This window comes from Cheilinus undulatus, linkage group 9 (genome assembly GCF_018320785.1).
Source record: "Cheilinus undulatus linkage group 9, ASM1832078v1, whole genome shotgun sequence".
In the NCBI taxonomy this organism is placed as follows: Eukaryota; Metazoa; Chordata; class Actinopteri; order Labriformes; family Labridae; genus Cheilinus; species Cheilinus undulatus.
This window is the reverse complement of record NC_054873.1, coordinates 51988325-52003362: the sequence shown is the minus strand read 5'-3', so window position 1 is coordinate 52003362 and position 15038 is coordinate 51988325. Positions and strand designations below refer to the sequence as shown.

Sequence of the window (15038 nt, the reverse complement as noted above, 5' to 3'; positions counted from 1 at the left end):
GTGTTGGTGTGTAGATCCATCCCATGATGAGGTAAGGGTCCATAACAGGAAGTCAGAGCTGTCAGTCTGCAGACAGGTCGTTAACCATCTCACCCTGTGTCACTATAACTCTGGTAACCATGACAACCACTCTGCAGGAGTGCCATGCAGGCTGGGATCAGCTCAGTCACTTATCACTGTGATTACCATGGTTACCATGGTCACCGGGGTGACAATGGGATAGAAATGACAGTTGCCATCCTTTGAATTTAATCAAACATTCCATCCTTACCTTCAAAGATGATGTCATCCTTTACAATTTATAAAACATTCCATCCTTGCCTTTGAAGATGATGTCATCCTTTCATTTTAATCAAACATTCCATCCTTGCCTTTGAAGATGATGTCATCCTTTACAATTTATAAAACATTCCATCCTTGCCTTTGAAGATGATGTGATCCTTGAGTGTTAATCAAATATTCCATCCTTGCCTTTGAAGATGATGTTGTCCTTTCGTGTTAATCAAACATTCCATCCTTGCCTTTGAAGATGATGTCATCCTTTTGTTTTAATCAAACATTCCATTCTTGCCTTTAAAGATATCATCCTTTAATGTCAATCAAACATTCCATCCTTGCCTTTGAAGATGACGTGTTCTTTTAGGGTTAAGCAAACATTCCATCCTTGCCTTTGAAGATGATGTCATCCTTTCGTGTTAATCAAATATTCCATCCTTGCCTTTGAAGATGATGTGTTCCATTAGTGTTAAGCAAACATTCCATCCTTGCCTTTGAAGATGATGTCATCCTTAAGTGTTAATCAAATATTCCATCCTTGCCTTTGAAGATAATGTGTTCCTTTCGTGTAATCAAACATTCCATCCTTGCCTTTGGAGATGATGTGTTTCTTTTGTGTTAAGCAAACATTCCATCCTTGCCTTTGAAGATGATGTGTTTCTTTCATATTAATCAACCATTCAATCCTCTGCCTTTGAAGATGATGTCATCTTTACATGTTAATCAACCATCAATCCCTACCTTTGAAGATGATGTGTTCCTTTCATGTTAATCAAACATTCCATCCTTGCCTTTGAAAACGATGTGTTCCATTAGTGTTAAGCAAACATTCCATCTTTGCCTTTGAAGATGATGTTGTCCTTTCATGTTAATCAAACATTCAAGCCTCTGCCTTTGAAGATGATGTCATCCTTAAGTGTCAATCAAATATTCCATCCTTGCCTTTGAAGATAATGTGTTCCTTTCGTGTTAATCAAACATTCCATCCTTGCCTTTGAAAACAATGTGTTCCATTAGTGTTAGGCAAACATTCCATCCTTGCCTTTGAAGATGATGTCATCCTAACATGTTAATCAACCATTCCATCCCTTCCTTTGAAGATGATGTGTTCCTTTCATGTTAATCAAACATTCCATCCTTGCCTTTGAAAACGATGTGTTCCATTATTGTTAAGCAAACATTCCATCCTTGCCTTTGAAGATGATGTCATCCTTTCATGTTTATCAAACATTCCATCCTTGCCTTTGAAGATGATGTCATCCTTTCATGTTTATCAAAAATTCCATCCTTGCCTTTTAAAACGATGTGTTCCATTATTGTTAAGCAAACATTCCATCCTTGCCTTTGAAGATGATGTCATCCTTTCATGTTTATCAAACATTCCATCCTTGCCTTTGAAGATGATGTGTTCCTTTAGGGTTAAGCAAACATTCCATCCTTGCCTTTGAAGATGATGTCATCCTTTCGTGTTAATCAAACATTCCATCCTTGCCTTTGAAAACAATGTGTTCCATTAGTGTTAGGCAAACATTCCATCCTTGCCTTTGAAGATGATGTCATCCTAACATGTTAATCAACCATTCCATCCCTTCCTTTGAAGATGATGTGTTCCTTTCATGTTAATCAAACATTCCATCCTTGCCTTTGAAAACGATGTGTTCCATTATTGTTAAGCAAACATTCCATCCTTGCCTTTGAAGATGATGTCATCCTTTCATGTTTATCAAACATTCCATCCTTGCCTTTGAAGATGATGTCATCCTTTCATGTTTATCAAAAATTCCATCCTTGCCTTTTAAAACGATGTGTTCCATTATTGTTAAGCAAACATTCCATCCTTGCCTTTGAAGATGATGTCATCCTTTCATGTTTATCAAACATTCCATCCCTGCCTTTGAAGATGATGTGTTCCTTTCGTGGTTAGCAAACATTCTCCACGGCTAGTCCCCATGTCATCACCTGTCCACACTGTCGTTTTGTGCTGGCCATTTTTGTTTTGTAGTTGGAAGTGGATGTGAGCGTGCACCTGTTGTGTCATTATGACATCAGAGCGCCTCCTGCTGGCCTGGCATGGAGACTACACCAGTTCTGATAGTTTAAGGATCAGTGTGCTCGGCTGTTTTTATCAGACATAGGGCTTAAAACTGTTTCTGTGTTCAGTCTTTCTCTCATCCATGTCAGCATCCATGCTCTGCTCCAGTCTTTCAGTGACATGGTCATGGAGAGTTTGTTTAGGAGACGTTGTCCAGCCATCATCTACCTGCGGGGTTAAGAGCATGAGGGTGATGAGGGCGGAGCCTAGACAGTGAACCATCCTCTGCAGTATTAACCCTTCACACCATTATAATCTGGGTTATCGTGCTGAAATGTGACTGCTGGGATGAAGGATGGTAATGTTATACAGTAGGTTAAGCCCCGCCCAGTGGGTGCACACAGAGCTCTTTGTTTGGTGTTGGTTCAGACATATGGGGGCCCCTGGAGCTCCAGATGGTGGAGTGCGGTCACCGTCCCACACAGACAGACGGGCAGGCAGGTAGGGGTGACTGAGAGGTGCTGATGTGGGTCAGACAATATTCCTCTCTGACCTGCTGATCACGTCTGACGGCTGATTCACGGAGCCTTTTAAATGTTTATTTCTCTTTCAGCCTCGCTGTGATGGCCACACAGGGTTAATGGGCCTTTGCCTTTAATGATGTCATCCTTTAACACCTTTAATGGCTTAAGACAGATGTCATGAAAGCTTCTGGAACATTCCATCCTTGCCTGAAAAAATGAATTCCTCCTTTAAATCCATAAATCTGTTGAAGTGTTTATATTTAGGCAGGTAGCTCTGAGCAGATCTAACCCTGACACTGACTGGTGATAAAGATAACCAGTGGTTGACTTTATAAAACCGTTTTATCTGTTATTAACTGAGAATAAACCCTGAAGTCTAACATCGGCAGGCCCCTCTTCACGGAGGCTGCCATCTTGGATTCTTGCATCCAGGGACCAAACAACAGAAACCTATTGTTATGTAATTCCCCTTGTTGCCATGGTTACCATCAGAGCATCCCAGTCTAGACTCTGACTGTTCATACTGGTAATGTTCCAATTTCCAGTCAGGTCTAACACCCTTACAGCATGAAGCCCACCAGAACTAAACTAACCCCTCTCTACCCCATACTTCCTGTCTTCCTTCAGCACTCCTTTCAAAATAAAAGCCACAACCCCATAAAATACATCTTTGATCACTAAAACGAAACAGACCTGTGGCCACAGGTGTTGTTGTCAAAGATGTTTTTAGGGCTTTCTGCCTTTATTTTGAAAGGACTGCTGACAGGAAATAATGGGGAAGAGAACCAGGATCCTGTGAGCGGTGTCCTGAGGCATGTAGCCTCTGCTCCACCCTGTCCCGTCATGAGGGGGTGTAACCGCTGCCCCCTGACCTCATGAACGTACTCACTGAAACGTTCTCTGACATGGCGAACACCCTGAGATGGTGACATCCGTGCCGTAGAGCTGCTGTTTCCTGTGAGTTTGGAGGACGTGTTTGTTTTGCTCTCCAGGACCAGACTGAATATTTATGATGTCTGATAAACAGGATTATCATGGTAATCAGATTTGAGGCCGTAGCGCGGCATAAAGAGCCCATCCAGGCTTTTATTGTGAAGGAGAGGTTCACATATCTGAGTTCAGAGGGGGGCTTAGCGGCGTCTGTGCCTGCAGGCCTCAGTCTGGACCCTCAGCAGGAGCAGGCGTGTGCGTGCTCCCTCCTAATGCTGCTCTCTGCGTTGGTCGATAGCGCTCCTCAGAGAGAGAGCGGCCTGAAACGCTCACAGACGGCAGGAATGTGGAGCGAGGAATGCAGCGGGACGAGCGCCCGCCTCCAGCAGAGACCACGTCTGCTGGTTCTTCTTTACGAGGTGAAAACTCTCAGAGACTTTGGGTTTGATCAGACGTGATAACAGATTACCACTGCTGATTGGTTACTCAGACACCAGCTGATTCTTCGTCAGACCATGTGACCATCCTCTGGTATCAGACCTCTCTGTCCTCCTCTGGTTCTAACAACGGCCCATCATCCTCTCTGTCCTCCTCTGGTTCTAACAACGCTATGAAATAACCATGGAACATGACGAGACGGAGATGTTTTAAAGCTAATTGCAAAGCCGGAACTACACTCCAGACATGGCTGCTGCACTGTGTCACTCCGCCCAGTGGTCCACTCAGGAAATAGTTCAGAGTATTTGCTTCATGTGTCGTAACGTTACATAATTATACATTATTATTTCATAGCGTGGTGAATGTGCAGGTCACAACTTGTCCATGAGAGCGTTTTGGAGTTGTTGGATTGTGTATTTGATGAGTTTGATGAGGGAAAACAAAGATTCTGTCTGCTAGCATAGCGCAGCTGGTTTAACGGTCCCCCCAAATCTAGAAACAGCTTCAACCGACAACTAAAGGAAACGGACCTATTACTAAGACTATAGGGATTATGGCAATGGGCGAATATGCCAAAATGTTGAAGTATCCCTTTAATGAATGACATCATCTTTTAAGGCAACATGAGGACAGGTTGATGGTATATCTGTGGACCATGAACATGAGGACAGGTTGATGGTATATCTGTGGACCATGAACATGAGGACAGGTTGATGGTATATCTGTGGACCATGAACATGAGGACAGGTTGATGGTATATCTGTGGACCATGAACATGAGGACAGGCTGATGGTATATCTGTGGACCATGAACATGAGGACAGGCTGATGGTATATCTGTGGACCATGAACATGAGGACAGGTTGATGGTATATCTGTGGACCATGAACATGAGGACAGGTTGATGGTATATCTGTGGACCATGAACATGAAGTCAGGCTGATGGTATATGAAATGACCACAGAGCTTCATTTAAAGTGGAAAGGGGTCCCTTCAGACCTTAAGCGTGTATCAGAGCTCTACCTGCAGCCAGCAGGTGTGTCGCCTCCTCACACTCTTTATTCATATTTCATTCAATGTCTGACGAGGTTGCAGAGGAAGCTGATTGGACGACAGCAGGCAGCCAGGTTGTTTTGTTTGGGTTGGCCTCATAGCAACAAAGGAAACAACATAGTGGCCTGTCTGAGAATGACTGAAAGAACAACACGTGCCAGACAATGTGGGCGTGTCCCGCCGCTGCTGAGGGTGACGGTAGGGAGGGCTGGTAGATCAGATCAGCGGATCTCTGTGTGTTTTAGCTGAAAACTCAGAATTTACCTGGATAACAAATGGAGGGCTGTCAGGATACCAGAATGATAAATGTTGGCGTGATCTGAGCACTCAGAGGCCTGACTGAGTCCACAGCTACTAAAACAGCCTGATAGAGCTCACTCTTCTCTTTTAATGATGGACATCTGCTAACATAAGGTCTAAAGTCTAGAAAAATATGGGCTCAGTTTCCTCATATTAAGATTCTTAAAATGCTGTTGTTAGGTTTGGTCATCATTCATACATTGACCTAAATGAGGGAGAAAAGCTGTTAAAGTGCACTTCCACATTCATGCTGGAAGTGATGCTTGAATGTGCTTGGCTCTGTTCCCAAAATAATAAGAATTGGGTTTTATTTTTTATCAGAAGGAGGACTCCTGTCTTTAACTGCTTTTCTCCCTTACTTTCTCATGAACACGCCTTTAAAGGACACTCTGATACACCGTTTAGACCATAAACCTTGTGGAGTACTGGTTACACTGGGATGACACCTGGGGCCCAGACTGGCATGCAGATAAAAGGCAAGCATGGAATGTTTTTATTTTTTAGAGGATGACATCATCAGAGGCAGAGGATGGAATGTTGGTGAAGCTGAGGATGTTGTCAACTATTGGAAAGTGGATGGAGCTGGTGAAGAGAGAGGGAATTATATTTGTGATTGTCAACAAGGTAGGAGAAAAGATCCCAACATCCCCAGCTTCACCAACACACTGTTCTCTGCCTTTGAGGATGATGTCATCATTCAAAGTTTATAAATATTCCATCCTTGACTTTGATGATAATGTCATCATTTAAAGGTTATAAATATTCCATCCTTGACTTTGATGATAATGTCATCATTTAAAGTTTATAAATATTCCATCCTTGACTTTGGTGATGATGTTATCCTTTAAAGTTTATAAATATTCCATCCTTGACTTTGATGATAATGTCATCATTTAAAGTTTATAAATATTCCATCCTTGACTTTGGTGATGATGTTATCCTTTAAAGTTTATAAATATTCCATCCTTGATGTTGGTGATAATGTCATCATTTAAAGTTTAGAAATATTCCATCCTTGACTTTGGTGATAATGTTATCATTTAAAGTTTATAAATATTCCATCCTTGACTTTGTTGATGATGTCATCATTTAAAGTTTATAAATATTCCATCCTTGACTTTGAGGATGATGTCATCATTTAAAGTTTATAAATATTCCATCCTTGACTTTGGTGATGATGTTATCCTTTAAAGTTTATAAATATTCCATCCTTGACTTTGTTGATGATGTTATCCTTTAAAGTTTATAAATATTCCATCCTTGACTTTGTTGATGATGTCATCATTTAAAGTTTATAAATATTCCATCCTTGACTTTGATGATAATGTTATCATTTAAAGTTTATAAATATTCCATCCTTGACTTTGTTGATGATGTCATCATTTAAAGTTTATAAATATTCCATCCTTGACTTTGAGGATGATGTCATCATTTAAAGTTTATAAATATTCCATCCTTGACTTTGGTGATGATGTTATCCTTTAAAGTTTATAAATATTCCATCCTTGACTTTGTTGATGATGTTATCCTTTAAAGTTTATAAATATTCCATCCTTGACTTTGTTGATGATGTCATCATTTAAAGTTTATAAATATTCCATCCTTGACTTTGATGATGATGTCATCATTTAAAGTTTATAAATATTCCATTCTTGACTTTGATGATGATGTCATCATTTAAACTTTATAAATATTCCATCCTTGACTTTGTTGATGATGTCATCCTTTAAAGTTTATAAATATTCCATCCTTGACTTTGTTGATGATGTCATCCTTTAAAGTTTATAAATATTCCATCCTTTACTTTGTTGATGATGTCATCCTTCAAAGTTTATAAATATTCCATCCTTGACTTTGTTGATGATGTCATCCTTTAAAGTTTATAAATATTCCATCCTTGACTTTGTTGATGATGTCATCCTTTAAAGTTTATAAATATTCCATCCTTTACTTTGTTGATGATGTCATCCTTCAAAGTTTATAAATATTCCATCCTTGACTTTGTTGATGATGTCATCCTTTAAAGTTTATAAATATTCCATCCTTGACTTTGTTGATGATGTCATCATTTAAAGTTTATAAATATTCCATCCTTGACTTTGTTGATGATGTCATCATTTAAAGTTTATAAATATTCCATCCTTGACTTTTTTGATGATGTCATCCTTTAAAGTTTATAAATATTTCATCCTTGACTTTGATGATGTCATCATTTAAAGTTTATAAATATTCCATCCTTGACTTTGTTGATGATGTCATCCTTTAAAGTTGATCAAACCCAGTCCATCTGTGGAGGCTGGACAGAGCGCTCTGCTTGAATAATCCTGTTTTTGGAGAAAGGTTGTGTAACAGAGTGTCAGAAATCAAAGGTGTGTCTCAGACTCCAGCAGATTAGACATGAGCCCCTCTGGGGCCATAATATCCCTCCATACCTCTCACTGTGACCCCGTTTATCCTCCTCTTCACCCCACAGCGGCATTCAAAGATGCTGCTCAGCACGCCGCTCTCATTGTTTCATAATCCTTAGACAGAAAGATACACAAAGAAACATGCTGCAGCTGAACAACAAGCCTGGGATTATTGACCAGGATTAAATCTGTCAGACTTTAATCTGTGGCACATTGATGAGAGGTCAACCCTCCACACATCCAACAAACAAAGGACAGTAACAGTCCTGATATTCATCTGTAATCAGGCAGGAACCCTAATGAGACCACACACAGGCTAGTGGTGCTTTCTGATTTATAGAGTAACTAAAGCCAGAGTTTGATTTATAGAGTAACTAAAGCCAGAGTTTGATTTATAGAGTAACTAAAGCCAGAGTTTGATTTATAGAGTAACTAAAGCCAGAGTTTGATTTATAGAGTAACTAAAGCCAGAGTTTGATTTACAGAGTAACTAAAGCCAGAGTTTGATTTATAGAGTAACTAAAGCCAGAGTTTGATTCACAGAGTAACTGAAGCCAGAGTTTGATTTATAGAGTAACTAAAGCCAGAGTTTGATTTATAGAGTAACTAAAGCCAGAGTTTGATTTATAGAGTAACTAAAGCCAGAGTTTGATTTATAGAGTAACTAAAGCCAGAGTTTGATTTATAGAGTAACTAAAGCCAGAGTTTGATTTATAGAGTAACTAAAGCCAGAGTTTGATTTACAGAGTAACTAAAGCCAGAGTTTGATTTATAGAGTAACTAAAGCCAGAGTTTGATTTACAGAGTAACTAAAGCCAGAGTTTGATTTATAGAGTAACTAAAGCCAGAGTTTGATTCACAGAGTAACTGAAGCCAGAGTTTGATTTATAGAGTAACTAAAGCCAGAGTTTGATTTATAGAGTAACTAAAGCCAGAGTTTGATTTATAGAGTAACTAAAGCCAGAGTTTGATTTATAGAGTAACTAAAGCCAGAGTTTGATTTACAGAGTAACTAAAGCCAGAGTTTGATTTATAGAGTAACTAAAGCCAGAGTTTGATTTACAGAGTAACTAAAGCCAGAGTTTGATTTATAGAGTAACTAAAGCCAGAGTTTGATTCACAGAGTAACTGAAGCCAGAGTTTGATTTATAGAGTAACTAAAGCCAGAGTTTGATTTATAGAGTAACTAAAGCCAGAGTTTGATTCACAGAGTAACTAAAGCCAGAGTTTGATTTATAGAGTAACTAAAGCCAGAGTTCGATTCACAGAGTAACTAAAGCCAGAGTTTGATTTATAGAGTAACTAAAGCCAGAGTTTGATTTATAGAGTAACTAAAGCCAGAGTTTGATTTATAGAGTAACTACAGCCAGAGTTTGATTTATAGAGTAACTAAAGCCAGAGTTTGATTTATAGAGTAACTAAGGCCAGAGTTCGATTCACAGAGTAACTAAAGCCAGAGTTTGATTTATAGAGTAACTAAAGCCGGAGTTTGATTCACAGAGTAACTCAAGCCAGTGTTTGATTTATAGAGTAACTAAAACCAGAGTTTGATTTATAGAGTAACTAAAGCCAGAGTTTGATTCACAGAGTAACTAAAGCCAGAGTTTGATTCACAGAGTAACTAAAGCCAGAGTTTCATTTATAGAGTAACTAAAGCCAGAGTTTGATTTATAGAGTAACTAAAGCCAGAGTTTGATTTATAGAGTAACTAAAGCCAGAGTTTGATTTATAGAGTAACTAAAGCCAGAGTTTGATTTATAGAGTAACTAAAGCCAGAGTTTGATTTATAGAGTAACTAAAGCCAGAGTTTGATTTATAGAGTAACTAAAGCCAGAGTTTGATTTACAGAGTAACTAAAGCCAGAGTTTGATTTATAGAGTAACTAAAGCCAGAGTTTGATTTACAGAGTAACTAAAGCCAGAGTTTGATTTATAGAGTAACTAAAGCCAGAGTTTGATTCACAGAGTAACTGAAGCCAGAGTTTGATTTATAGAGTAACTAAAGCCAGAGTTTGATTTATAGAGTAACTAAAGCCAGAGTTTGATTTATAGAGTAACTAAAGCCAGAGTTTGATTTATAGAGTAACTAAAGCCAGAGTTTGATTTACAGAGTAACTAAAGCCAGAGTTTGATTTATAGAGTAACTAAAGCCAGAGTTTGATTTACAGAGTAACTAAAGCCAGAGTTTGATTTATAGAGTAACTAAAGCCAGAGTTTGATTTATAGAGTAACTAAAGCCAGAGTTTGATTTATAGAGTAACTAAAGCCAGAGTTTGATTTATAGAGTAACTAAAGCCAGAGTTTGATTCACAGAGTAACTAAAGCCAGAGTTTGATTTATAGAGTAACTAAAGCCAGAGTTCGATTCACAGAGTAACTAAAGCCAGAGTTTGATTTATAGAGTAACTAAAGCCAGAGTTTGATTTATAGAGTAACTAAAGCCAGAGTTTGATTTATAGAGTAACTACAGCCAGAGTTTGATTTATAGAGTAACTAAAGCCAGAGTTTGATTTATAGAGTAACTAAGGCCAGAGTTCGATTCACAGAGTAACTAAAGCCAGAGTTTGATTTATAGAGTAACTAAAGCCAGAGTTTGATTTATAGAGTAACTAAAGCCAGAGTTTGATTTATAGAGTAACTAAAGCCAGAGTTTGATTTACAGAGTAACTAAAGTCAGAGTTTGATTCACAGAGTAACTAAAGTCAGAGTTTGATTGATAGAGTAACTAAAGCCAGAGTTTGATTTACAGAGTAACTAAAGCCAGAGTTTGATTTACAGAGTAACTAAAGTCAGAGTTTGATTTATAGAGTAACTAAAGCCAGAGTTTGATTTATAGAGTAACTAAAGCCAGAGTTTGATTTATAGAGTAACTAAAGCCAGAGTTTGATTTATAGAGTAACTAAAGCCAGAGTTTGATTTATAGAGTAACTAAAGCCAGAGTTTGATTTATAGAGTAACTAAAGCCAGAGTTTGATTTACAGAGTAACTAAAGCCAGAGTTTGATTTATAGAGTAACTAAAGCCAGAGTTTGATTTATAGAGTAACTAAAGCCAGAGTTTGATTTATAGAGTAACTAAAGCCAGAGTTTGATTCACAGAGTAACTAAAGCCAGAGTTTGATTTATAGAGTAACTAAAGCCAGAGTTTGATTTATAGAGTAACTAAAGCCAGAGTTTGATTTATAGAGTAACTAAAGCCAGAGTTTGATTCACAGAGTAACTAAAGCCAGAGTTTGATTTATAGAGTAACTAAAGCCAGAGTTCGATTCACAGAGTAACTAAAGCCAGAGTTTGATTTATAGAGTAACTAAAGCCAGAGTTTGATTTATAGAGTAACTAAAGCCAGAGTTTGATTTATAGAGTAACTACAGCCAGAGTTTGATTTATAGAGTAACTAAAGCCAGAGTTTGATTTATAGAGTAACTAAGGCCAGAGTTCGATTCACAGAGTAACTAAAGCCAGAGTTTGATTTATAGAGTAACTAAAGCCGGAGTTTGATTCACAGAGTAACTCAAGCCAGTGTTTGATTTATAGAGTAACTAAAGCCAGAGTTTGATTTATAGAGTAACTAAAGCCAGAGTTTGATTCACAGAGTAACTAAAGCCAGAGTTTGATTCACAGAGTAACTAAAGCCAGAGTTTCATTTATAGAGTAACTAAAGCCAGAGTTTGATTTATAGAGTAACTAAAGCCAGAGTTTGATTTATAGAGTAACTAAAGCCAGAGTTTGATTTATAGAGTAACTAAAGCCAGAGTTTGATTTATTGAGTAACTAAAGCCAGAGTTTGATTTATAGAGTAACTAAAGCCAGAGTTTGATTTATAGAGTAACTGAAGCCAGAGTTTGATTTATAGAGTAACTAAAGCCAGAGTTTGATTCACAGAGTAACTAAAGCCAGAGTTTGATTTATAGAGTAACTAAAGCCAGAGTTTGATTTATAGAGTAACTAAAGCCAGAGTTTGATTCACAGAGTAACTAAAGCCAGAGTTTGATTCACAGAGTAACTAAAGCCAGAGTTTCATTGATAGAGTAACTAAAGCCAGAGTTTGATTTATAGAGACTAAAGCCAGAGTTTGATTTATAGAGTAACTAAAGCCAGAGTTTGATTTATAGAGTAACTAAAGCCAGAGTTTGATTTATAGAGTAACTAAAGCCAGAGTTTGATTTATAGAGTAACTAAAGCCAGAGTTTGATTTATAGAGTAACTAAAGCCAGAGTTTGATTTATGGAGTAACTGAAGCCAGAGTTTGATTTATAGAGTAACTAAAGCCAGAGTTTGATTCACAGAGTAACTAAAGCCAGAGTTTGATTTATAGAGTAACTAAAGCCAGAGTTTGATTCACAGAGTAACTAAAGCCAGAGTTTGATTTATAGAGTAACTAAAGCCAGAGTTTGATTTATAGAGTAAGAGTAACTGAAGCCAGAGTTTGATTCACAGAGTAACTAAAGCCAGAGTTTGATTCACAGAGTAACTAAAGCCAGAGTTTGATTTATAGAGTAACTAAAGCCAGAGTTTGATTTATGGAGTAACTGAAGCCAGAGTTTGATTTATAGAGTAACTAAAGCCAGAGTTTGATTCACAGAGTAACTAAAGCCAGAGTTTGATTTATAGAGTAACTGAAGCCAGAGTTTGATTTATAGAGTAACTAAAGCCAGAGTTTGATTCACAGAGTAACTAAAGCCAGAGTTTGATTTATAGAGTAACTAAAGCCAGAGTTTGATTTATAGAGTAACTAAAGCCAGAGTTTGATTCACAGAGTAACTAAAGCCAGAGTTTGATTCACAGAGTAACTAAAGCCAGAGTTTCATTGATAGAGTAACTAAAGCCAGAGTTTGATTTATAGAGACTAAAGCCAGAGTTTGATTTATAGAGTAACTAAAGCCAGAGTTTGATTTATAGAGTAACTAAAGCCAGAGTTTGATTTATAGAGTAACTAAAGCCAGAGTTTGATTCACAGAGTAACTAAAGCCAGAGTTTGATTTATAGAGTAACTAAAGCCAGAGTTTGATTTATGGAGTAACTGAAGCCAGAGTTTGATTTATAGAGTAACTAAAGCCAGAGTTTGATTCACAGAGTAACTAAAGCCAGAGTTTGATTTATAGAGTAACTAAAGCCAGAGTTTGATTCACAGAGTAACTAAAGCCAGAGTTTGATTTATAGAGTAACTAAAGCCAGAGTTTGATTTATAGAGTAAGAGTAACTGAAGCCAGAGTTTGATTCACAGAGTAACTAAAGCCAGAGTTTGATTCACAGAGTAACTAAAGCCAGAGTTTGATTTATAGAGTAACTAAAGCTAGATTTTGACCAGAATTAGATGTAATGGGTTAGTTAAACCAGAGTTAGATGTAAAGGGTAAGTTAACCCAGAGTTAGATGTTCCGGGTAAGTCAAACCAGAGTTAGATGTACAGGGTAAGTTAAACCAGAGTTAGATGTAAAGGGTAAGTTAACCCAGAGTTAGATGTTCCGGGTAAGTTAAACCAGAGTTAGATGTACAGGGTAAGTTATCCCAGAGTTAGATGTTCCGGGTAAGTTAAACCAGAGTTAGATGTACAGGGTAAGTTAAACCAGAGTTAGATGTAAAGGATAAGTTAAAGCAGATTTAGGTATATAGGGTAAGTCAAACCAGAGTTAGATGTACAGGGTAAGTTAAACCAGAGTTAGATGTAAGGGGTAAGTTAACCCAGAGTTAGATGTTCCGGGTAAGTTAAACCAGAGTTAGATGTAAAGGGTAAGTTAACCCAGAGTTAGATGTTCCGGGTAAGTCAAACCAGAGTTAGATGTAAGGGGTAAGTTAACCCAGAGTTAGATGTTCCGGGTAAGTTAAACCAGAGTTAGATGTAAAGGGTAAGTTAACCCAGAGTTAGATGTTCCGGGTAAGTCAAACCAGAGTTAGATGTAAAGGATAAGTTAAAGCAGATTTAGGTATATAGGGTAAGTTAAACCAGAGTTAGATGTGAAGAGTAAGTTAAACCAGAGTTTCTTAGGGCACATTCACACCAGATCTGTTTGTTTCGCCTTAGACGAACTCTGGTCTGGTCTCCCGGATCGTCCCGTTTGTTTAACGTGTGACAGCAGAGCGGACCAACATGTGAACCAAAGACAAGAAGTGGCATTAAGCGTAATGATGTACAGATTTAAATGTGATTTAATACGCTCAAATACATGTCGGTACCTCGCTTGGCGTCTGTGTAGCCATGGCAACACGTCGTAGTGGGTGCTGAATTATTGGAACACTGGCTGCTCCTAACGCCCCAAACAGCCTAAATTGTTGTTTTTTTTCATTGTTTATTTAGAGAAAAAGATCGACGGAAAGAGATGGATTCTTGGTTTCGTCTTCTTCTGCGCCTTCTTTCTTCTTGGTCGCCGATTGTTTGTGACGTCAGCGCCCCTTACAGGCAGAGGTTGTAGGTCTATCAGGTGTGACAACGACCTTAGAGAACTGTCCTTCTGCATTAACACACGCCTACAGGGTCACATTTGCTGACTCAGCCTAAAAGCAGGAAGGTTTTGATTAGAGCTGAGTTTGTTTTAATGAAATCAGATGGCAGTAAGATAAACCTTCATTCTCAGAGCAGTTAGAGTTAAAGTTTCTCTGTGATGGTGAAAGTTAGAGTGTTTGATCCACCAGTAGAGGAGGAATTCCACAGTCCTGATGGTTTTATAATAATTATAATAATAGTTATTATTATTATTATTAATACTATTTTCATTATTGATTGGTACAGTGGAGCTGTCAGCTGATCATTGATTATTGATTGGTACAGTGGAGCTGTCAGCTGATCATTGATTATTGATTGGTACAGTGGAGCTGTCAGCTGATCATTGATTATTGATTAATAGAAGAACACGATGATGGAGACACCGCCGGCGTTAAAGGAGAAAATAATGTGACTGATAGAGTAGAAACATTTCTCCGAGCTCTGATATGAAATCTGAAACACAGACTAATATTTATGGAGCGGATCGTCCCGACGTGTGGACCAAACAGAGGAGAAGAAAAATATTCAGACGCTCCGCTTCACCTGATTAGATTAGACCCATAAAACAGACAGACGGAGACCAGGCCTTCAGGAGCCAATCA

The 15038-nt window shown here is 38.1% G+C and overlaps 1 protein-coding gene across 1 annotated transcript in view; it reads left to right on the top strand.

The window, feature by feature from the left end:
• pard6a (par-6 family cell polarity regulator alpha) overlaps positions 1-15038 on the top strand; it is a 49249-nt gene that overhangs the window by 24336 nt on the left and 9875 nt on the right. The gene's annotated exons all lie outside the window — the stretch shown is intronic.